Here is a 25,225-nt window from a genome sequence, read left to right on the forward strand (position 1 = left end):
CTTGTGCTTCACAATTGAGTAAACACCACATTCTAAGTCCTCCTTCTTGTACCTCGGACCACTATGGACGATTACATCTCGCCACCAAGCAGCAGGAGAGGTCGACGGTGAGGGAACCCTTCCGAGCCGCCACCCTCGATCCACATCTAGCTACTCGTTCCCATCCGGTTCGTCACCAACCCAATCAGCAGCAATGATAATAGCAAAATGGTTAAAATGTTGAAAGCAGTAACTCTGAGGGCTGTAGAGGTGGACGGTGAGGGCTAGCCATTTCCTCGCTTTTGATTCCGACTTGATGTGGGTAGTATTGTATGTTCACACTGATAACGTACACATGATCAATTCATGTACATGACAAAAACTCAAGGACTTGCATTACAGTTTTAGGAACTTGGAAATAGAAGCAAATAAAAATAAGATAAATAAAATGGTCGGAATAGAGAGAGAACCAACTTTTCTTTGGCCATTCATTCTGTGTACGTGTGGATCTACATGTGTGTCGCATCTCTCGTTTATGGCGGCAATAATTGCTTCGGGTGCTTGCCTGAAGATTAGAGAAAGCGGCTCAATGATAAAAGGATAATGCCACATTGCAGTCTTGTATGCTGATGTGTGTGGCCCATGAATACATTCTTGTGGAAGTCATTATTGGGTTCCATTATAGTCCTGGAGAATTTCACAGCAAACAAGTATGAATGACAGGCAGTGCAAAGCAGATGATTTCTTTAAGAAAAAGGATACAGTCGTATGGAATAATATCGATGCAGAGAACAAAAAAAATACTCCTTGGAATAATCAACAATATAGTGAATGTAGGAGTATTTAGGAGAACAACTAATGCAAACTGCACAATATGTGATTAGTGTGTACATCAGAGCAGGATAATCAGCAGAGATGGAAAGTATAGCATTGACAATAACGTGAGAAAGGGCTAGAAAAAATAGTTGACAATAGCATAGACATTTTTTTGCTGTCTCACTCTTTGTTTCAGTCACTGCTGCTACTTGGTCCAAATATTTTACATGATTGCTGAAAGTTTTCAAATTATATAAACAAAAGAAGAAAAGGTCTAGAATGTACATAAGGCAGACTGCATAATATGTATGAAAAGATACATAAAGAAAAATTATTCAAGAGAATATAAATTGGTATCTCTGGTCAATAACAGAAATATTTGACAGGACTCTAAAATGGGCTGAAATCACTCATAGGATATGTATGAGAAAATTTGTCGAAGTATATCTATAGTGCTTTTAGGCCTATATGTTCATTAGTACAGTACAGTATAGTTTGGTCAAGTTAGGATCATGACATGGATGATATTGTCACAAAAAAGAAAGGAACAGAGAAAGAAAAGGCCAAGAACTTTCTATTACCTTGTAATTATGTGTGGTGCCTTTGTTATTTGATCCAAAGACTGTATATGAATGCTCACAATTTCAGAACTGCATGGAAAATAAAGAAAATGAAAGATGTTCAGCATCCGTATCAGTCAACTATTTGCAGCTGATGGCTTGGAAAAAGAAGAGGTGTATAAAAAAAGATGCAAGAAAATTTAAAAGGAAAGGAGATCCGTGGCTATCAGTTTGTAAGCTCATATAACAAAATAAAGTAAACAGATAAACTGGATCCATGGTTAGCCAATATATGTAGCCAAAGATCTGAAAAACCAGTACCTTTGATCTATTGTAGCATCAGTGGCGCTTGCTCGGAGCGTAGAACAGTGTGCTCTGGTTCATAGAAGATATCCATGAAAGAGTTAGAAAAACCTGGAACAACTTGGCTAATACGGATAGTAAGACGGTAATTGTGGTAGTAGATGGATAGGTGTAGCCAGCCACATATATGTCTATAGATTGACCGGTGCAAATGGGCTCAATCTGAAAGTCGTGTAAAGAGACCATCCAAAGAAATTAAGCAAACAGCCACGAGAATAAGAAAGAGAGCCACCAAAATCCATAACCTGGATTTTTTACGCAGCCCTGAGAGACGATGAACTATTGGGCCATTCTAACCAAAATTTACTTAAGCAAACTTTGCAACCGAAATGAAGCTGCTGTACTGAAACTTTGAACATCTGCACTTCGTCCGCAACAGGTTCTCTTGCAACAAATAAGAATTCCAATTATTTAATAGAATGTGATACAAAATAGAAGAGGTAAAAAGACCTATGTTGCAAAATGAGGAAGATTACCACTGTAAGAATCCCAACTAATTAAAATTATATTAGGGAAGATATGTGTTGTAAAATGAGGAAGATATATATTCTGCCTTGCTGGGCCAATACCTTGTAATTTCATAGTGCAACAAAATTGTCATAAAGAGATGCCGTAACTGAAAAGGAGTAGCCCATACAATAGCTACTTCGAAAATCTTGAACCATTCATTATCATCCCTGACTAAGCCTCGGGCTTGTGCCATAAAGGACACCATTATAACATCTCACATCCTCAAAGCAAGTGCACCAGGGACTACCATGAGTAACATCCGATGGGAAAAAAGCTCACCAGACGTACATGGTAGATACAACCAATTCGACCGCCTAATTTTTGTTTCCTCCGCCTTCTAGTCCATACTCTGTCAGAACTATCCCAGGTCCACTCCGAAGGGAAATTCAAATATCTTAAACACCTAGCATCCTCATATTCTTGTAATTAGTGTTCTTATAGCGAGTATGTTCAGAGGACCGTTGAGAAAAACAGGTTCATATTAATTGACTGGTTAATTGACTCTCTACAGCCCCTCACAAATTATACACGAACAAGGTCGACAAAATCCGGAGCCGACCCTCAAGTAAGCTAGCTAGGTTCTGGGCTTAGTGCTGAAGTGCATAGTACTGTGCTACATCACATTACAGGGAGACGATGATACCAGCAGGAGGAAATTGAGTATCTTGAACTGTAACAGAACAGCCCCAAGACCACAAACCGTCGATACATCAAGATCTTTATTTTACCATCTCTAAATAAATCTCTGATCACACAAAAAGCTTGAGATATTTATGTTAGCCTGTCTAAATTACAGATTTATTTGAGTAATAAAAAGAAGCGCACAAAAAGGAAAGAAGACAAGGATAAATATCAGCACATTCACAAGAAGCTAGGAGTAGTATGGATTCACATATAGGTAGGTCTAGCCAACATAAATTCTGATAAACTTACTCATCTCCTCCCAAATATATGTGAAGACTTCAGGACAAGGCAACATGATTTAAAACACAGCAGTGCATATCACACACATACATATATATAAGCTATGAGGGCAGCAATACATGATTTTACTGACCTATTTCAGACCAATTCTCGGCTTGGATTTAGACTAAGAATTTTGAGAGAACCTGCGGGAACCTGAACATTTTTTCAGTTACAGATATATATAGGTGCATAAGAGATACTAAAACTGCTAATTGTGTAGGGTAATTAGTCTTACGAATCACTCGGGGAAAAAAGTCTTAAGATTACTTGCCAACATTAGAATGACAAAAATCATGCCGGATGGAGAGCTGTGACTATATAGAGGGCAGCGTGTCATGATTTTGGATATGATCATTTGCTCAAGACGCAGCCCCTCAGAAATATCCCTTGTGGCTATGTCCTACATCATAATTCATATCACAAGAAAAGACGGACTGAAAAATGTCAGCTTATTGATATTGATATAATTCGTTGAGCAAACAGCAAAGTACATATATACCTACAGTACAAAATCAAGTACTGTCCCTGATCTCAGTCAGGCTAAACTAAAGTCGTATTAACAGAAATTCTAACTTCTTCCATTAATTTTTGCAAAACATAAATCTATTTGGACTGAAAATCATGAAACAGCAGAACTGTTAAAGAACAGAATCAGAGACAGAGCCAGGGGACAAAAACAATATGTAAAACAGGGGATTCCATTCAGTGAATATCAAGGGGATACATACCTCTGGTGTAGCCGAGGCAGGCGAAATTGGACGGTTGGACGGATGTTCTTGTTCCTCCGGCGAACTCGGCACTTCTTCCTCCGGCGAACTCGGTGGCGACATTGGACGTTTCGTCGAAAATTGCAATTTGGACGGGATTTGATGGAGCTTATATGGTCCAAGGACACAACCTGATGGAGATTCGGGCCGAGGACCCCTCCTTCTAATAGCAAGCAACTGAAATTTGAGTCGGGCACTCCATTGCTTTGTGTTGTACAAGGATACGGCCTTCAATTGTCCATCCAAATCACGAAACGGGAGCAGTGAGTGGTGGTGGCAGAGGAGCTGATGGCATGCGGCTCGTGCAGCTGCTGGTTGCCTGCGCCGAGGCGGGTGGTGTGCCGCGACCGCGCCCTGGCCGCTGCGTGAGCTGCAGGTCGGCGCGCCCGTGCACAGCACGGCGTTCCAGCGCGTCGCGTCGTGCTCGTGCAGGGCCTGGCGAACCGGCTGGCCCTGGCGCACCCTCCGGCGTTGGGTCCGGCCAGCATGGCGTTCTGCCTCCCGCGGTCGTCGTGCCTCGACGGGGCGCGCGGCGAGGCGCTCGTCGTGGCGTACGAGCTTTGCCCGCCCCTAAATCTCAACTGCTTCGCCGCCCCGCCCCACAATCTCTTCTGCCTGCCGCACCGCCCCGCCCCACAATCTCTCCTTCTCTGCCGCGCCACCCCGCCCCTCAATCTCTCCTGCTCCGCTGCGCCGCCCCTCACCTTCTCCTGCTCCCCCGCGGCAAGAAAGGAAGAGGGAGCGTCTCGATAAGACGCAGGGGTTTGTTTGTAAAAAGCGAACCGTTTTTACACATGTAGAAGAAGGACTGCGGGTTGCATTACTGAAAAACACAGGGGGATTTTAGCAAAAGCGCGACGACGGTCAGCGGGCCGGCAGAAGCAATAATCCATTTATTATTATTAGGGAAAGATATAGGTAAAAAAGTGTCTATCATAGCTTGCCATAGACCTAGTTAAGGGCGCTAAACTTTTAACGGCTTAAAAGTTATCAAAAAATACGAAATAAATATGGGAGCATCTCTTTAATGTAATAAGATGATCCAACGAAGGGATTGTCAAAATATGCATCTATGTGTCCTTGGCAAAAATAATAAGCATTTCAGCTTACTGCGACATAAATATATACTGAACTATTTGTCTTTTTGTCCAAGACACATACAGTCGTATTTTTTTAATCCCTCCATTGAATCATGTTATATTATAGGTGTGTTGGTTTAGTAATTTTTTCAAACTTTGAGAACTTTTGCACCGTTCAAACTCTTAACTAGTTCTGTGGCAAGCACTTGTAGAAAATCCTTCTCCGAAAGATATATATATATAATATAATAATAATAAAAGGTATAGATTCAGTAGCAAGGTTTTGGATCCCAAGTGGACATTTTTTCTGGAGGGGCACCGGAATTTGCGGTTACCATGGTAACCGCGAAATACCGGAAAATATTCGGATGAAATTTGAAATTAAATTTTGAATTCAATTTTTTTGAAATAGATATAGGTAGGGTTTACTTCAAATGTTAACAGCTACCTGCTCCTGGCGTAGTGGCTCTTCAAGCCGAACTCCACCTCGCTAAAAGGTCGCGAGTTCGACGCTCGGCCACTCTAACAAATTTCTATCTTTTTTTTAACTTTTGCATATCAAAAATAAATTAAAAAGCGTGGATCAAGATTCGAACCCGCGACGCGTTGTTGAGGAAAGGCTGTAGTTGCCAATAGGCCACGACCACACATTGTTATATAGAAGAGATGGCCTATATTTAACTACACTCTGAGCGTTTGAATTCAAAATTTTCAAAATTTTCAAGATTTTTGCCCGGTATGAGTGTTTCTCGAGGGGGGGCGATAAACGCGGTAACCGGGCGAGATCGCGAAATTTCGTTCGGTTACCAAAACAGTGTTCAGTAGCGACTCCCACTCCCACGCGGGAGATATTACATAGTAACTATGTCGCATCTTTGCTAAACAAACTAATAATGGGATAGCCCCAACTTGACAGTATCGTCATTATTCTCAGGGTCGACATTGATCAAGATCTGCACAAAGAAGAAACAAATGTTTTAGACAAAATAAGCAACCTACAAAACTAAAAGACAAAACATCCATATTGTGCTACACAATGCTCATAATCGATTAGATACGAAAACTGAACGAGAGGGAGAAAGAATCAGAGACAAAAGATCCAAATAATCAAAAAGGTCAAAAAATGAATCTGGAAAGCAGTTCAACAACTCGACAGATTGTACCTACCACCATTCACACGTCTCGAGGAAACGTCGCCGGGCTCCGTCGCGGACTCCTTGACGGCCTCCACAGTTGCCGTACAGATCCAAGATGTTGGTGAGACTGAGGCCGGTGCTGAGGAAACTCCACTTGTCCGCCACAAGGCAGAGACAAGGGGTTTCTGCACTGTTATTGATGTCCACGCTTGCCACGACGGCTGCGCAGCACCTTCCAGTATTTTTTCCGACATCAGAACAATGAGCAGACAACTCGTACGCCAACCTGTCCGCATCACATGGTGTCGCCTTGGGGGTGTTGCCGACGGCGGTAGCGAGCTCCGCCTGTTGGTGCAAGGCGGATATGACCTCCGTCTTCGGCGCTGGCGGTGAGTGTGCTGCAGAAAAATCAAGAGCAACAACTATCAATTTCATGCGAGAAACTGCAAGAGCGTGGAGTGAGGAGCCTCATACATACCTCCACACGCGTCGTTAAGCCGAGCCCCGTCACGGCTCAGCGCTCCACACAAGGCAAACATGGCTAGCAGGTCGTCGGTGGTGAGCCCGGACTCACCGGCCACACGACACAAACAAGTGTCTGTGCCGGCGCCAGCGATGTCCACGGCCGCAACGACGCTTCGGCAGCACCTGGCGCTGGGAGCACCTTTCTCACAATGGAACCGGATTTCGTGTGCCAGAAAACTGGGCTGGCACGGGTCCTCGTGCTCGCCCTGTGCCAGCCCTCCGGCGACGGCCAGGACCGCCAGAGAAAAGATGAAACAGAAGAACACCGTTGTCTCCATCTCGATGTGCCCACGAAGAGACACGCGCCGGCCTATTTTATTTGGAAAATAAAGGGCGCGGGCATGCCGCTTCCGTTCTTGCTCTACCCTCTTTCAGGGTAGTAGTAGTTCCCCGTCGTGGGCATGTGCCTTTGATGAAGCGCTGTCATGCGTTTTACGCCAATACGTGCAGTACTATCTTCATCCTGTTTATTGATCCTCTTAGTATTTTATACCAAACTTTAATCATAAAAGAAAAAATATTAAAACTTATATTGTTTGATTCGTATTTAAATATAGTTTCTAGTGATATTATTTTCTATTACATGCATTAACATTTTGTTACTTAAACCTAAAATCAAAAGTTAGCAAAATGCGAAGGGACCAATAGACCAGGACGGAGGTAGTACCAGTTACTAGGCCGTGAGCAAAAGAATCTCGTCCGTTTTTACTAGGCCTGCTTTGAAAATCACGTCCCTTTTTCCCATTGAATTAACTACTGAGTCGTAATTTAGAGAGGCAAAACTCCGGAATCTGTGCCAAAAATGCATCCCTCCGCGCGCGTTAGCATGCATGCATGCCCGTCATTGGTAGGGACCTGTGGGACGGTGGCTGCATGCATGCGCCAGCAGCAACTAATGGGCAAAACGAAGCATCAACTATCTACTGGAGGGGTTAATAAATGCCTAAAATAACGCACCTATTTACTGGTTGCCTTGGTCCTGTCAATCTTGTCTTTGGTCCCAATAAACCCGGGCAATATTGTATATAAGTTATCATGTCTGTAAACCGTAAATTATTATGCTAATTACGCAGAAGTTATCGGGGTTATGTTTTATAAGAACTTTTTCTTTCCTTGGTCAAAAGTTACTGTGTTGTTTGTATGTAAGTTTTCAGGTATGCGATTCGTATTTTGTCATGCTATTTTCACATAAGTTATCCGGGGTACGTTTTTAAACAACTTTTTTTTATCGTTGGTCAAAGTTACCGCGATGTTTGTGCGTTAGTTTCGGGTATGCGGTTCGTATATTGCCGAGATATTTTCACATATGTTATCGGGAGCGGGGAGGGTAATTTCAACAAATTTTTACCTCCTTCGTCAAAGTTACCATGTTGTTTGTATATAAGTTATCAAGTCGTGTGATGCTATTTTTACATAAATTATCGATGGTATGCTTTTCAACAACTTTTCCCATTGGTCAAAGTTACCGTGATGTTTGTGCGTTAGTTGTCGGGTATGCGGTTCGTATGTTACTGAGATATTTTCGCATATGTTATCGGGGGCGGGAGGGTATTTTCAACAAATTTTTAGCTCCTTGGTCAAAGCTATCGTGTTGTTTGTATGTAAGCTATCGAGTCGTACGGTGCTATTTTTATATAAATTACCGATGGTATGTTTTTCAACAACTTTTCCCTTGATCAAAGTTATCGTGGTGTTTATACATAAGTTTATGGATCTGTAGTGCTTAAAATATCATACTATTTACACGTACAAAAGTTACCGGGGAATGTTTCATCATGTTTTCTCGCACGGGTTACAGAGTTACCATGGTGTTTTGGACATAAGTTATCATGTCTGTGGTGGATATATTACCATGCTACTTATAAAAATTTGCAGGGGTATGTTTCACCAAAGAATTTGCTCGGGTCAAAATTACCATGATGCTTTCACCTAAGTTATTAAGTATGCGGTGCATATATTACCATATTTACATAGAAGTTGCTGAGGGCATATTTTCAACAATTTTCTTCCCAATGGTCAAAGTTACCGCGGTGTTTGTACCTAAGTTATCAGATCTGTGATGTATATGCCACAATGCTATTTACACAAAAATTATTGGAGATCTTTTTGACAATTTTTTCCCTATTGTCAAAGTTACCGTGGTGTTTTCATCTAAGTTATGTCTGTGGTGCATATATTACCATGCTACTTACATAGAATTTACCGTGGATATGTTTTCAGCAACTTTTTTCTCGGGTCTAGAATACCACGGTGTTTGCACCTAAATTATCAAGTTTCCGAGGCATATATCACCGTATTATTTACACAGAAGTCAATGGAGATGTTTCTTCAACATTCTTTTCCTCCAACTCAAAGTTACCGTGGTGTTTGTATGTAAGCCATGTAGTTTGTGGGGCGTATATTACCAATGCTATGTACATACAAAAATTCCGAGGTTGTGTTTTTCTACAATTTCTTTTTCATCGGGTCAAAATTACCACGGTGATGGTACCTATATCACTTGAGAGACAACACTAGCTCCACGTGAGGGATTAGGCATTTTGTCACTAGCACTGTAACTGTTGTAGCAGAACAGTGATCTAAATCGCTAAAAAAAGTCGTTAACAAGATCAACAAGATAGATGATGTATAGAACCAGGAAAGTAGTGTAATGTGCATCAACTGATTTTGGTTTGGCGCTGAATTTTCTCTCTTAAGTTCAATTGCCGATAAATCATATAGAAACCAACATCTTCTCTGTGAATCTGAATTGATCGCTGAACCTGGAGTTTCCTCTGTGAATTTCAGCCAACTAAACTTCAAGCAACCTTGTAGCATTTGTAAACAGGTTGATTAATCGCAGTGCAACAACAACTTTTACTTACTTATATCTACTACTAGTACATTAGTTCAAACAACTTGTCATCTAAGCAAATTAGCAGCAGTTTCACTGCGCTGTTTTCCTGCACAAGTAGATAGTACAAATTCTGGATCAAGAAATAGAGGGGCATAGCCGGGTCTGTCGTTTGCTACTTGTTTCATAGCCAGATGGAGTTGGAGTGGCGCTTGCGCATAGGTCTCATCCATATATCACATGCACAACAGCTACTATATTTTTCAACGGCAAGTCACGAGAAGTCAGGAGATGGCTACCATCGGTGTCACGGATGAGCCATGCTGCTGCCACATTTGTGGTGGCGCTGTTCCCCGAGGAGACAATGAGCCTCTACGCTGCCGGTCACCACTGGCCGCCGAAGCAGGTCAGAAACCCAGCCATGCCCCTCATCCCTTCTATTCCCAGCCATTCCTCTCCGTTCCTTTCTTTTCTCCCTCGTCTCTTCCTCGCATAGACCGCCCTGGTCGACCTCAGCCCCGAGCCAGAGCCCTTGCACCGCCATTTGCCGCCGTCAATTACCTCCGCCCATCCTCAACCAAATCTGGCCGGCCCTGCAAAGCTGGCACATGATCTGTCGTCCAGCCCCAAGCCTTCCACACTGGAAGTTCCCAGCGCCATCGCCTGCATCCTCTTCCAGAGGAGACACACGCCCGCACCGTCGCGTTGACCACTCTACCATCGCTCGCATCGATGGCCGCTTCGCCTCGCCAGCCGACCAACCTAACCTGCTCAGCCTCTCCTCCACGAGAGGTGCGTGGCCAGGGCCTGTGGGAGGCACACGGCCGGCAGTGGTGGGAGGTAGTGGGGTGGGGAGGTGGTGCTGGAAGGAGTGGGAGGAAGGAGTTGATAATCCATAAGTACAGGGGATTGCAATAATTTTTAAGGATAGAGTATTCAATCTAAATTTTTTTAATTCAACATAAGTGGAGGCAAATAATATTTGCAAGTATTAGCAGTTGAGTTGTCAATTCAATCACACCTAGAGACTAAATATCTACGGCCGAGTGATCAGTAGCACAGTAATATGATTGTTTGATAACAATGGTAATAGCAGCAACAGTAACGTTAACAACAGTAGCAACAGTAACGGTAACAACAGTAGCAGTAGTTTTGTATCAATTGTGACAGCAGCAGCAACAGTAGTAACTTAGCAAAGATCAATATGTGAAAAGCTCGTTGGCATTGGATCGGTGATGGATAATTATGTTGAATAACATTCATCATGTAACAGTTATAATCTAGGGGAACACAGAACTAGCTCCAATTCATCGATGTAATGTAGGCATGTATTCCGTATATAGTCATACGTGCTTGCGGTAAGAACTTGCATGACATCTTTTGTCCTACCCTCCTGTGGCAGCGGGGTCCATAAGGAAACTAAGGGATATTAAGGCATCCTTTTAATAGAGAACCAGAACAAATCATTAACACATAGTGAATATATGAACTCCTCAAACTACGGCAATCACAAAAAACAATCTCAATTATTGTCACCTTGGGGTATGCAGATTGATACGTCTCCAACGTATCTATAATTTATGAAGTATTCATTCCAGGTTTACAACAATTTTATATGGTTTTGGTATAATTTAATTAGAACTAATCCGAATTGCCGCTGTTTTCAGCAGAACTATCGTGGTGTCATTTTTTGTGCAGAAATAAAAGTTCTCGGAATTGGCTGAAAAATTACGGTGATCAATTATGGACCAGAAGAGACCCACGGAGCACCGGAGCTGTGCCAAGGGGTGACCGAGGAGGCCATAAGCCTAGGGGCACGCCCACCACCCCAAGGCGCGCCCCTAGGGCTTGTGGGCCCCTTATGTGTCCCCCTGACTTGTTTCCAACGCCAAATACTCTTATATATACAGAAACCTCCGAAAAGAACCCTAGATCGGAAGTTCCACCGCAGCAAGCCTATGTAGCCACAAAAAACCAATCGGGAGCCCGTTCCGGCACCCTGCCAGAGGGGAAACCATCACCAAAGGCCATCTTCATCATCTCGGCGGTCTTCATGACAAGGAGGGAGTAGTTCACCCTCGAGGCCGAGGGTATGTACTAGTAGCTATGTGTTTACTTGGAGCTATATTTTTATTCGTCACATGATATGTGTTTTACTTGGAGCGTCATTTTCTTTTGTTTAGATTTGCTTGCTGTTGTTTATAATAAGGTTTTGTATCTTTTATTTCAATAAAAATGTCAAGGATGGCCTCCACCTTGCACAATTTGCAAGTATATGAGTGTTGTTTCAAAACAGAAAGTTTGTCACCATTGCAAAAATTCCCTAGAAAGTTTAGAATGTGATAAAATGTTGAATTTTTTGTATAATAAGCTATGATAAATTTTCTACAGTGTGGTAAATTTTCAGAATTTTTGAAGTTAAAGAAGTATTGATATTCTTGCATCCTTTAAAGATTGTTCTGTTTAGACAGATTGCTGTTATGATTGCATTGTTTGCATATGTTTGCTTGTTTAATGATTCTATTTGAGGATAGGAGTATTAAATATGTAGAGACATTTAGTATGTAATGTTAAATAATAATTTTTGTGATTTTCTACATTAGATAATGATAATGTTTTGCATGGATTTATACTAACTTATCTCACGAGTTCTTGTTGAGTTTTGTGTGGATGAAGTTTTTAAGAATTAGGGAAACCGTGATATTAGAGGAATAAGGAGACACAAGAGCTCAAGCTTGGGGATGCCTAATATTTCAATAAGTCTCAAGCATCTAAGCTTGGGGATGCCCCGGTTGGCAGCCCACCTTTCTTCTTCAACAATGATCGGTCAGTTTCGATTGAGCCTCAGTTTTTGCTTCTTCACATGATATGTGCTATCCTTGGAATGTCATTTTTATTTTTCTTTGCTTGCTGTTTGAATAATATCCCAAGATCTGAAAATTTTAAATGAGAGAGAGTCTTCACATAGCTACATAATTATTCAACTACTCATTGATCTTCACTAATATATTTTTGGAGTAGTTTGTCATTTACTCTCGTGCTTCACTTATATCCTATGAGTAAATGGTTGAATGAATTGAATATCATAAATCTGAAATTATATATGTTTCATATGCTTATCCCATGGGGAGTAATGACTTCACTTATAAGAAGTATAGGTGGTAAAATTTATTGAAAGTTAACAAACATAACATTGGTCACTTGAAAAATTCATGAAAGAATATTGAAGGAAGAGAGGTTTCACATATTAATATACTATCTTGGACATCTTCTATGATTGTGAGCCCCATTACTTATTTCCAAAATGGAGAAAATTAGTTGAAGTTGGTCAAGGAAGATAACGTAATGAGTTATGTCTGGGTATATTTGTATAGAAGTTGTATTATTATGGATCCTCCAATATGTGGTGCTTGCCTAGGGTCTTTTGCTAGCCTTCACCTGTACTAAGCGGGAATACTGCTTGTGCATCCACTTCCTTAAACCAAAAGTTATTCCATATGAGTCCACCATACCTACCTATATGTGGTATTTACCTGCCGTTCCAAATAAATTTGCATCTGCCAAACTCTAAATCTTCAAATAATAATCTGTTTTGTATCCCCAAATCGCTCATGAAGCGACAGGGGCGGTTAGTATCTTCCATGCTAGGTGGGTTATTCTCACGATGAGTGTTGATGACCCACAAGTATAGGGGATCGTTCGTAGCCTTCTTCGATAAATAAGAGTGTCGAACCCAACGAGGAGCTAAAGGCAGAACAAATACTCCCTCAAGTTCTATCGACCACCGATACAACTCTACGCACACTTGACGTTTGCTTTACCGGGAACAAGTATGAAACTATTTTGTAGGTGTGATGCTAGAACTACTTTGCAAGAATAAAACTAGAAGTACTTTGCAAGATAATAAAAGTTAGGTGTTTAGTAAAAGGGTTTGTGTCAACAAGAAAGTTATTTGTCCCTAGGCAATCGATAACAAGTACCGGTAATCATTCTTGTAATTTTATATGAGGGAGAGGCATGAGCTAACATACTTTCTCCACTTGGATCATATGCACTTATGATTGGAACTCTAGCAAGCATCCGCAACTACTAAAGATCATTAAGGTCGTGAAACCTAACCATAGCATTAAGTGTCAAGTCCTCTTTACTCCCATACATCATACCCTACCTACTCGGGTTTAAGTTTCTGTCACTCTCGCAACCCACCGTAAGCGAACCATGAACATATTGCAACACCCTACAGCGGGGGCCCCTCACGTTTGTGCGAGACAGAGGGCATTGTAGGACAGCACCATAAATAAAATATACAATCATACCAACCAAGATCATGATTAACCCATAGGACAAAACGAATCTACTCAAACATCATAGGGTAACCATAGACATTGGGAAATAATATATGGAGTTGAGCACCATGTTTAAGTAGAGATTACAGCGGGGGGAAGAGGTGTTACACCGCTGCATAGAGGGGGAGAAAGTTGGTGTTGACGGTAGCAAGGTTGTTGATGTAGACCGTCGTCACGATCCTAGCCCCGACGGCACTCCGGCGCCACCGGGAGAGAGGGGGAGAGAGGCCCCCCTCCTTCTTCTTCTTCCTTGGCCTCCCCCCTAGATGGGAGGAGGGTTCCCCCTCTGGTCCATGGCCTCCATGTCTGTGGAGGGGCGAGAGCCCCTCCAAGATTGGATCTGTCTCTCTGTCCTCTTCTGTTTCGCGCTCTCCAGATCTAGCCGAAAACCGTTTCTTATATTCCCGGAGATCCGTAACTCCGATTGCGCTGATCTTTGTACACAATTTTTTTCTAGATATAAGCTTCCTTGCGCCCGAAGTACAGCTCCAACCAACGTACGAGGTGGTCACAACCCACCACCACACGCCAGGCTCAGGGGTCGGATCCAGGTGGGTTGTGCCCACCACGGGACTCCGTTTGCGGTGATTCCAACTCCCAAAAATCACAAATATTTCAAAATAATTCTCCGTGGAGTTGCATCACATTTGCACTTCGTTTGTATGGATTTTCTGCGATACAAAAACAGGCAACAAACAGGAACTGGCACTGGGCACTAGATAAGTAAGTTAGTCCAAATAAATCATATAAAAAGTTGCCAAAAGTATGTAAAACTTGTATGATATTGGCATGAAACAATCAAAAATTATAGATACGACGGAGACGTATCAGCATCCCCAAGCTTAATTCCTGCTCGTCCTCGAGTAGGTAAATGATGAAAAAGATATTATTGATGTGGAATGCTACCTAACATAAACTCGATCATATGTCTAGTCATGGCATGAATATTAAGACATAAGTGATTCAAAGCAATAGTCTATAATTTGACATAAAGACATCAATACTCAGGCATCCCAACAAACAATCATGTCGTTCAGAATATCAACGCTAAAGAAAGCTATCCCTACAAAATCATATAGTCTTGTCATGCTCTGTCTTCTTAACACAAAGTATAAATCATGTACAACCCCGATGACAAGCCGAGCAATTGGTTCATACTTTTTAATGCGCTTCAGCTTTTTCAACCCTTACACAATACATGAGTGCAAGCCATGGATATAGCACTACGAGTGGAATAGAGTATGATGATAGGGGTAAATATAAAGAAGACAAAAATGTAAGAAAGTCTCACATCGACGCGGCTAACCAACGGGATGGAGATGCCCATCAATCGATATCAATGCGAGGAGTAGGGATTGCCATGCAACGAATGCACTAAGAGCTATAAGCATATGAAAGCTCCATATGAAAACTAAGTGGGTATGCATCTAATCCTATAATGAAAAATTCCCACTAGTATATGAAAGTGACAACATAGGAGACTCTCCATATGAGAAACATGGTGCTACTTTGAAGCACAAGTGTGGTAAAGGATACTAACAATGCCCCTTCTCTCTTTTATTATTTTTTTCTTTTTTTCTTTTTTTTCCCTTTTTTTCATTTTTTCATTTTTTCTTTCTCTCATTGTCCGGAGTCTCATCCCGACTTGTGGGGGAATCATAGCCTCCATCATCCTTTCCTCACTGGGGCACTGCTCTAAAAATGATGATGATCACACTTCTATTTACTTATAACTCAACAGAAATAAAAAATACAACTCGATACCTACAACAAAATATGACTCTATATGAATGCTTCTGACAGATTATCTAGCGTAACATGTAAAAAAATGATGCACGGTGGCTGAGCCACAACTACTATGTCAGCTATATGATCATGCAAAGCAATATGACAATGAATGCTCAAGTCATCAAACGGAAGTGGTGGAAGTTGCATGGCAATATATCTCGGAATGGCCATGGAAAAGCCATAATAGGTTGGTATGGTGGCTGTTTTGAGGAAGATGTAATAAGGCTTATGTGTGATAGAGCGTATAATATCATGGGGTTTGGATGCACCGGCGAAGTTTGCACCACGTCTCGAGGTGAGAAAGGGCAATGCACGGTACCGTAGAGGCTAGCAAATTGCGGAAAGGTAAGGGTGTGTATAATCCATGGACTCACATTAGCCATAAAGAACTCATATACTTATTGCAAAAGTTTATTAGCCCTCGGAGTAAAGTACTACTACGCATGCCCCTAGGGGGATAGATTGGTAGGAAAAGACCATCGCTCGTCCCCGACCGCCACTCATAAGGAAGACAATCAAGGATAAATTGTGCTCCAACTTTCATAGCATAACGAGAGACTATACGTGCATGCTTCAGGAATCACAAACCTTAACACCAATATTCTTACTTAACCACAACCGTTTACTAGTACTTCCCACATATTTATCATCTCTATATCGCAAAACTATTGCAAGGAATCAAACATATCATATTCAGTGATCCATAAGTTTTATGTAGGATTTTATGACTAACCATGCAATTGACCAATTCCTGTTGACTCTCTAAATAGATATAAGTGAAGCATGAGAGTTCAATTCTTTCTACAAAAGATCATGCTCTAACAAACATAAGTGAAGCAAAAGAGCATTCTACGAACATCGGTTTTCTATGTGAAGAGAAACAGACAATCCACACTTCAAATGATATAAGTGAAGCACATGAATCATTCTATAAAGCCATACTCAAAAGATATAAGTGAAGTGCAATGCGCATTCTATAAATCAACCATGGACTATCTCATACCAGCATGGTGCATAAAATAAAAATGAAAACTAAAAGCAAAAGACGCTCCAAGATTTGCACATATCACGCGAACGAAACGAAACCGAAAACATACCGATACTTGTTGAAGAAAGATGGGATGCCTTCCGGGGCATCCCCAAGCTTAGACACTTGATTCTCCTTGAATATTCACTTGGGGTGCCTTGGGCATCCCCATGCTTGAGCTCTTTCCTCTCATCCTTCACCTCATATCAAGACCTCCTCGATCTTTGATCACTTCATCCACATAAAAGTCAACAGAAAGCTCGGTAAGATCCGTTAGTATAATAAAGCAATTCACTACTATAAGTACTGTTGCAAACCAATTCATATTTTGTTTTTTCATTGTAGATACTTTAATATAGTTTTTCCATGGCTTATACCACCGATAGAATCGATAGTTTCATCAAAACAAGCAAAACAATGCATTAAAAACAGAATCTGTCTTAAACAGGATAGTCTGTAGTAATCTGAACACTACCATACTTCTGGTACTCCAAACATTCTGAGAAAATTAGGAAAAATAAACATTTTGTATATAAAGACAGTACAAAAAGTTTCAGAACCGTTTGACGTTCCAGTAAAAAACGTAAAATCGCGCACTACAGCCAAAGTTTCTGTTTTGCACCGCACAAACCAACAAGCAATCTACCCATCCTAAAGGCAAATCTTTGCACATTATTTTTATAATACAATGGATTGTACAAGGGGATAATTATTTTTGTTGAAAATTTTCTGTAATTAAGATTCACAATGTTTCCGTGAGCATGAACAAAATTCAAGGAGCTCCCCCACTTCAACAATGCTTGTCTCTCTCACTTTCACTTTCCTTTTTGAAAAGTTTTGTGTTCCCCTCTATATTTTTTTTTGTTTTTAACCTTTATAAAAGCACTCAACAGAAATAAATGACTCTCTAAAACTTACGGGTTTTCTCCCTAGCAGCGCTTTCCTTAAAGCCATTAAGCTAGGCATAAAGTGCTCAAGTAATGGATCCACCCGGATCCCAAGGTATATCAAAGCCAATTTTAATTAACAATGATTTGGCATTTAGTAGTGAGCACAAAGAAACATATATCAAGCAATGACGAAGTCTAACTCTCTTCCTATGCATCGACATGTCATACAAGAACAATTCATGAACATCAAGTAAAGGCCAATACATAGCATAAGTAGTTTCTTGCAATTTTATCGTGTTGGAAACATAAAGAGGCGGAGATGTAGTTCCTCTCTCATAATAATTGCAAGTAGGAGCAGCAAGAACATGCATATTACATTCATCAAAATCATCATGCGTAACGGTAAAATGCATCCCATCAACATAATCCGTAATAAGAGCAAAATTCTCTGATATAGTGTAGTTTGGAGAATTCAAAAAGATAATAAGACTATCATGTGTGGGTGCAATAGCAATGTAACGCCCGGGCAATCAAGCTACAGTAATTCCCCGCTAATCATGCCACGTCACCTCGGTTACTGTTGTTAACCGTGCGATGATCCAAAACCGTATCATAATTTAAATTCAATTAGTGTCAACAATAAAAGTTTTTCAAATATTAAAACTAAAATGTTCGGAGTGAACCAAATATTGCATAGATAAAAATGGTGGAGAAACCTAAATTTAATAAAATGTTTAAGTGTTCAAAATAATTAAAATAGAGGTTCAAATGTTAAAATAAATGCCTTTTGGATTTTATAAAATATTAAACTATTTTAAAATTTGGGTTGAGGATTAATGTGGCAATAGTATACTTAAAAGCATTAATTTAAGTGCTAGTGATAAATTTTGTAAAACTAAAATAAAAGAAAACTAAAAGTAAAACAGTAAAAGAAAGATAAATAAAAAGAAAAGAAAAATAAGTAAACAAAAAAATAAAGGAGAGAAGCCCCCCCCACTGGGCCAGTCGGCCCAGCTATTAGCCAGGCCGGCCCAACCGGCCTCGCCCACTCCCCTTATCCCCTGGACCCCGTAACCCTAACCCCACCCAGACCGGACACTTCCCCCCCCCACGTCGCCCACTCCCCCCCCTCGATCTGGATCGAGATCGAGGGCTTGACCCCGTCGCCCCCGACGCCCGTCGCCACCACCACATCGCCGCCCGCGACGCCGTCGCTTCGTCGCCCCCCCCGTCGCCATCGCGCGCCATCGCCCCGCCACCAACGCTGGACGACGTCGCCGCTGCCCAGAAGCGCCTCCGCCTTGACCACCACCGTCGCCAACCACCGCCACCTCACCGACGCCGCCCGGCGCTGCCCCGCCGTCGCCCGCCTCCTCAACCCCCTCTTGCGTGGATCCGGTCGGGGGCAATCGACGCCCCCGACGACCTGCGCCGACGCCGGACGACCCCCGCTAGAGCACCCCGCCATCCGCCGTCGTTGGCGCCGCCTCCCCGTCTACGTCGCTCGTCCCCATCCTCCTCGCCGGACACCATCGAGCCACGCCGCCCTCTTCCCTACACGAACGTGAGCACGCCTCGTGCTCCCTCTCTGCCCTCCTGTGGTGGCCGTGTCCTGCTCCTACCGCTGGCCGCCCCTGTCCCGCGCGCCGTCACCTTCGTTCACCGCCCGCCTCCCCCTGCGGCTCCGGCCTAGCCTCCCGGCGGCCACTGCCGCAGCTCCCGCTGGGACGTAGCCGAGCGCCACCTCCGCCCGCACAGCCTCCGGCGGCCGCCCGCGCACCACCACGGCCTCGCCAGCGCCCCCCCGGGCGCCCTGTCGGGCACCAGCGCCCGAACCGCCCCGTTTGGCCCTAGGGCCACTGACAGTGGCCCCCCCTGGAAACTTGTTTAAAAAAAGGAAAAATAAAGTTATAAAAATAAAAATAATAAAATTTAGTTAATTAACTTAATTAATCTGTTTAATTAAATAATTAAAACTAATTATTCAATTAATAAAAACTAACTACTGTTTAGTTAACCTGAGACTATGACGAACGGGACCCACGCGTCTGTTGACCCAGTCAATAGATGGTTGACTGATGACATCATGCTGACCTCACGCTGACGTCGTAATTAATTTTCTAATTAAATTAATTCTATTAATTCTAGAAATAATTTAAATCTTTATAAATTAATATAAAATAATCCGTAGCTCGGATGAAAAAACTTTGTACATGAAAGTTGCTCAGAACGACGAGACGAATCCGGTTACGCAGCCCGTTCGTCCGCCACGCATCCCTAGCATAACGAACACGCAACTTTCCCCTCCGATTCATCTGCCCGAAAACGCGAAACACCGGGGATAATTTCCCGGATGATTCCCCCTTCACCAGTATCACCTCATACCGTGTTAGAACACGTCTAGCTCTGCCTGTTGTCCTGTTATGCACTTGCTTGCTATGTATTTACTGTTTCTCCCCCCTCTTCTCTTCGGTAGACCCCGTGACGATGCTGATGCCCCTGTGGTCGACTACGTCACCGATGACCCCTCCTTGTCTGAGCAACCAGGCAAGCCCCCCCCTTGATCACCAGATATCGCCTATTCTTCTCTATACTACTTGCATTAGAGTAGTGTAGCATGTTACTGCTTTCCGTTAATCCTATCCTGATGCATAGCCTGACATTGTTGCTACAGTTGATACCCTTACCTGCTATCCTACTGCTTAGTATAGGATGCTAGTGTTCCATCAGTGGCCCTACACTCTTGTCCGTCTGCCATGCTATACTACTGGGCCGTGATCACTTTGGGAGGTGATCACGGGTATATACTATATACATTATATACATGACACATGTGGTGACTAAAGTCGGGTCGGCTCGAGGAGTACCCGCAAGTGATTCTGATGAGGGGGCTGAAAGGACAGGTGGCTCCACCCCGGTAGAGGTGGGCCTGGGTTCCTGACGGCCCCTGACTGTTACTTTATGGCGAAGCGACAGGGCAGGTTGAGACCGCCTAGGTGAGAGGTGGGCCTGTCCCTGGTCGGCGTTCGCAGATACTTAACACGCTTAACGAGATCTTGGTATTTGATCTGAGTCTGGCCATTTGGTCTATACGCACTAACCATCTACGCGGGAGTAGTTATGGGTATCCCGGCGTCGTGGTATCAGCTGAAGCCTTCGTGACGTCAGCGACTGAGTGGCGCGCGCCGTGTTGGACCGCTTTGACGTAACCGCCGTGATCGTGTGGGTTGCTAGGTCTGCTCGCGGCCGCGTTCGCAACGTGCAGGTGTGCATAGGGCGATGGGCCTAGACCCCTGCGCGCTTAGGATTAGACCGGCGTGCTGACCGCTCTGTTGTGCTTAGGTAGGGCTGCGACGCGTTGATCTTACGAGGACGGGCATGACCTCGAAAAGTGTGTCCGGCCAAATGGGATCGAGCGTGTTGGGTTATGTGGTGCACCCCTGCAGGGAAGTTTATCTATTCGAATAGCCGAGTCCCTCGGTAAAAGGACGACCCGGAGTTGTACCTTGACCTTATGACAACTAGAACTGGATACTGAATAAAATACACCCTTCCAAGTGCCAGATACAACTCGGTGATCGCTCTCTAACAGGGCGACGAGGAGGGGATCGCCGGGTAGGATTATGCTATGCGATGCTACTTGGAGGACTTCAATCTACTCTCTTCTACATGCTGCAAGATGGAGATGACCAGAAGCGTAGTCTTCGACAGGACTAGCTATCCCCCTTTTATTCTGGCATTCTGCAGTTCAGTCCACTGATATGCCCCTTTACACATATACCCATGCATATGTAGTGTAGCTCCTTGCTTGCGAGTACTTTGGATGAGTACTCACGGTTGCTTCTCTCCCTCTTTCCCCCTTTCCTTTCTATCTGGTTGTCGAAACCAGATGCTGGAGTCCAGGAGCCAGACGCCACCGTCGACGACGACACCTACGACACTGGAGGTGCCTACTACTACGTGCAGGCCGCTGACGACGACCAGGAGTAGTTAGGAGGATCCCAGGCAGGAGGCCTGCGCCTCGTTCGATCTGTATCCCAGTTTGTGCTAGCCTTCTTAAGGCAAAAACTTGTTTCTGTACTCAGATATTGTTGCTTCTGCTGACTCGTCTGTGATCGAGCACTTGTATTCGAGCCCTCGAGGCCCCTGGCTTGTATTATGATGCTTGTATGACTTATTTATGTTGTAGAGTTGTGTTGTGATATCTTCCCGTGAGTCCCTGATCTTGATCGTACACATTTGCGTGCATGATTAGTGTACGGTCAAATCGGGGGCGTCACAAGTTGGTATCAGAGCCGACTGCCTGTAGGAATCCCCCTTTCCAACTCCTTGGCCGAAGTTGAGTCTAGTCATTGTAAAACTTTTACTAACATGGCTGTGTGGCTTACGGGCCCACGTCGCCATTGGGTGGTATTAGGATCTTTTACTCCTTGCCTATACTCTGGGACTCTGATCTCTCTCCTATTCGGGTTAAATGAATTTTGCTAAATCTAACATTAGGATCTCGTTATCACTTTCACCCGGAGAGCCCCTTATTACTGATGATCATCTGCTGCACGTGAAGACCCTGAAGATACTCTCCGCTGATAACCCGAGAACTTGTGTTCATCACTTTTGCAATTCCCTTTCATCGATAAACTCCTATGTATAACCGCGTATACTTGCCATTCATACAATGTTTCCTAGTTGATCTTGTTATTACAAGATACCCCGAAATTATCTCTGTTGTTCCGAGAATCCTTGAACTTACTGCCTTGCTGTTCTTTGTCACCTGAATACCCCTACGGATAATTCTCGCACTTACCGAGTATCCGCTCATCCCCAGTTGAATTCATGTATATCACAAAAGTGTTTAGAATACCAGTCGATCTTCCGAAAATCCTCAGGAGCCTATTGCTCTTGAAATTCTTGCTTACTAGCATTATGATTAATCCCATAAGTCTCGAAATCTTATTGGCACCCTTTGTCATTATCTTTTGAGTCCATTGATTCAATATGTTACGAATGCTCGCAATCCTTAATCAGATCCTAGAATTCATCCTTCCGGCTCAGACATCATTTTTAACATGAGCTGGATCTAGAACCAATCAAATCGTCATCGATTGTACCCCTAAGCCTACTCAACTTATCCATCCTTGATCAGAGCGTTGCTTCTGACGCCCTGATTTGAAAATCATAATTCTTTTACATTTGAACCTTGAGTTAGTCAGTTGTTTCTATAATCAGATCTCCTTGCATTCTTCCTCCTCTGGTTGAGTACCGATGCTCACATCAGATCCCTTGTGGACCATCGGTTCCTTTGTTGGATTTTATCCGACAGCGTCCTTCCTATTGAATAACCTTGTGAGCCTTTCCATGGGTATTTAATGCCTTTGGTAAATTGTATCATCTGCTTTGGAACAATGCTCTTCTTTCGAGCTTGTAATATTTACTCCGAAGTTTGTGGTATATGTTCCTAAGATGCCTTGATGGGTTGAACCTATGCCTTTCATAATATGTGTGAACTCGAAAGTTTTCATGAGTCATACTCTTCTGGTATTTTGCCAGATAAAAATTTTCAACACTACAACTTCATCAAACGCAGAAGTGAATGAAAGGTTATGCATTGAAGAAGTGGGAGTCGACCTTGAACTTTGCATTCATGCCCATGGACACGATGTAGATCTTATCATTAAAGCTTTTCTTAAATTAATTATTCCATTGGTATAAGTTCATCTTATATCTGGGATCTGGCCTTTTTCAATCGTGGTTCCGACCATGTTCTCCTTTAAATACCATTTCTCGTACAAGTTTGAGCACTTGTCTTCTGCAGAGCAATACCCCAGTCCAACCTCTACTTTGGTTTGTCGTCGACTATTACCCCCTGGTATCTCGAGATTATCACGGAACTGCATAACTTATTATGAGTTCTCCATCAAGTGCTACATTCTCTTGATTCCAAAATTTCACGGGCTTCGAGTTTTTAAACACTCAAAACCACCGATAACTGAATCGAGTCCAACTGCGATTAAACAACTCTTAGTAATCTTCTATACTTATGAGTTTGTACCCGATCACGTCATTCCTAGCCTGATTGGCTACATCATTATCGTGCCGATTTTAACTGTGCTACCTGGTCTTTATTCCCGGAGCACCACTTTCGACGATGAGCTAAGCTTACGTCGATTTTCCTCGTCATATCATTTCGCCTTGAACAGCAAGCTTGATTTCGAGTTTGTGTCGTACCCCTGTTTCCAATAACTTTTTGCTTCATCATTCCCTTGACTTGATGTCATCGCCAATCGATTACATCTTCATGAAATCTCTCGACAAATGTGTCGTGATCATCATCAACCTTATGTGCTCTTCCAGGATATCGATCGAGTTCATGATGAGAAAGACCATCCTTGCCCTCGATGATAATACTATCCTTGCCCTCGATGATTAGTATTATCATCGACCACTCTACTACCTTTCCTCCAACACATACTTGTTCTTGTTTTGTGTTATACCTTGAGTTCCTTGCAATCCAGCAATTGTTCTTCTTTAAACTGGAGTATTACCATCTTTTATGTCAAGAATGTCGTGAGAGTTTCACCACCTCTTAGGAAATTCTTGATACAGTGATGCTTCTCACAATCATCATTCTTCTCTTGGTCCCCGTGTTGAGTGAACTCTGTTATGAGAATTTAATTTCTCTAGCAACCTTGTTACTTCAGAGATAATGGATAATATTCCAATGTAGTGTGCTGGTTGCTAAATTTCCATTCCGACGTTGGTCGTGCAACTCAGCCCATATTTCGGGTGCACCTTTCAATCAATGTTTAATTGTGTATGTTTTCCTCGAGCATACATCATTATACCATTTGATCTGACAAATGTTATCTCCTTGTTCACATGATTGTGGAAATCCATCTTTTGGAAATCTCAATGGAATGTCGCTGAGTCCATCAGCCACCTCCTAACCCTCTCTTTGGTTTAATGATGAACTCTGGTTTCGAAACTTGCTTTCATAGTTCATTTCCCGAGAATCTTCGATGTCGTTTCGACAATTTGTGTTGCACCTTTCTTCTCAGGCACCCTGAGTCTGAGTTATCCAGACACCAATCAAATCTGAATCTCGGTCAGATATGATGGTTGGAACATATTTCCAAGAGTTATAACATTGGCCTAGTTATGACCCGGTAAGGTGATGACATGCCAAACACACCTGGCCGGAGGACCTATTGATATAAGCTTTCCTTTCAGCAAGGTTATCCATTCTTTCATGAGGAAATTGTAAGACTTATTCTATAAGTTGTTCCTGATGGATCCTTTTTGTTTCCAAAGTCTGATCTTCACCTGTTGATCATGTCAATGCTATCTCGAAGCATGTCTATGGTACTCCGATTTTCAACAGGAACATTTGAAGCCCAAAGCTAATTGTTTCCTGCTCAATTATCCAAACACCATTGTATGGGTAATGTCATGAAATTTCTCTCCCCTACCTAAAGAGTTTTCTACATTATATCCTGTCATGGATATCATGCTCTGCTTGTCCTTGGGAAGGATATACCCTTGAAATATGTGTTTAAACACATTTTCCTTTCCATTCTTCTATTTAATCTGATAATCATATTTTCCTTTCCATTGTTTGGTTTAACCTTTCTGGTGATCTATAT

The 25,225-nt window shown here is 42.7% G+C and overlaps 2 long non-coding RNA genes across 2 annotated transcripts; both read right to left on the bottom strand.

Annotated features, from left to right (window-relative positions):
• Window positions 1-270: 270 nt before the first annotated feature.
• On the bottom strand, window positions 271-4,719 carry LOC109747244 (uncharacterized). The gene is made up of 5 exons (XR_012181174.1): window positions 3,923-4,719; window positions 3,190-3,594; window positions 1,677-3,132; window positions 1,377-1,445; window positions 271-666 (listed from the first exon to the last, which is right to left on the bottom strand). It is a non-coding gene; the product is annotated as an uncharacterized lncRNA (long non-coding RNA).
• A 1,093-nt stretch (window positions 4,720-5,812) lies between these two features.
• LOC120962368 (uncharacterized) lies at window positions 5,813-7,014 on the bottom strand. The gene is made up of 3 exons (XR_012182761.1): window positions 6,655-7,014; window positions 6,208-6,574; window positions 5,813-5,993 (listed from the first exon to the last, which is right to left on the bottom strand). It is a non-coding gene; the product is annotated as an uncharacterized lncRNA (long non-coding RNA).
• Window positions 7,015-25,225: the final 18,211 nt, after the last annotated feature.

The sequence above is a fragment of the Aegilops tauschii genome, chromosome 4 (assembly GCF_002575655.3).
Source record: "Aegilops tauschii subsp. strangulata cultivar AL8/78 chromosome 4, Aet v6.0, whole genome shotgun sequence".
Taxonomy (NCBI): Eukaryota; Viridiplantae; Streptophyta; class Magnoliopsida; order Poales; family Poaceae; genus Aegilops; species Aegilops tauschii.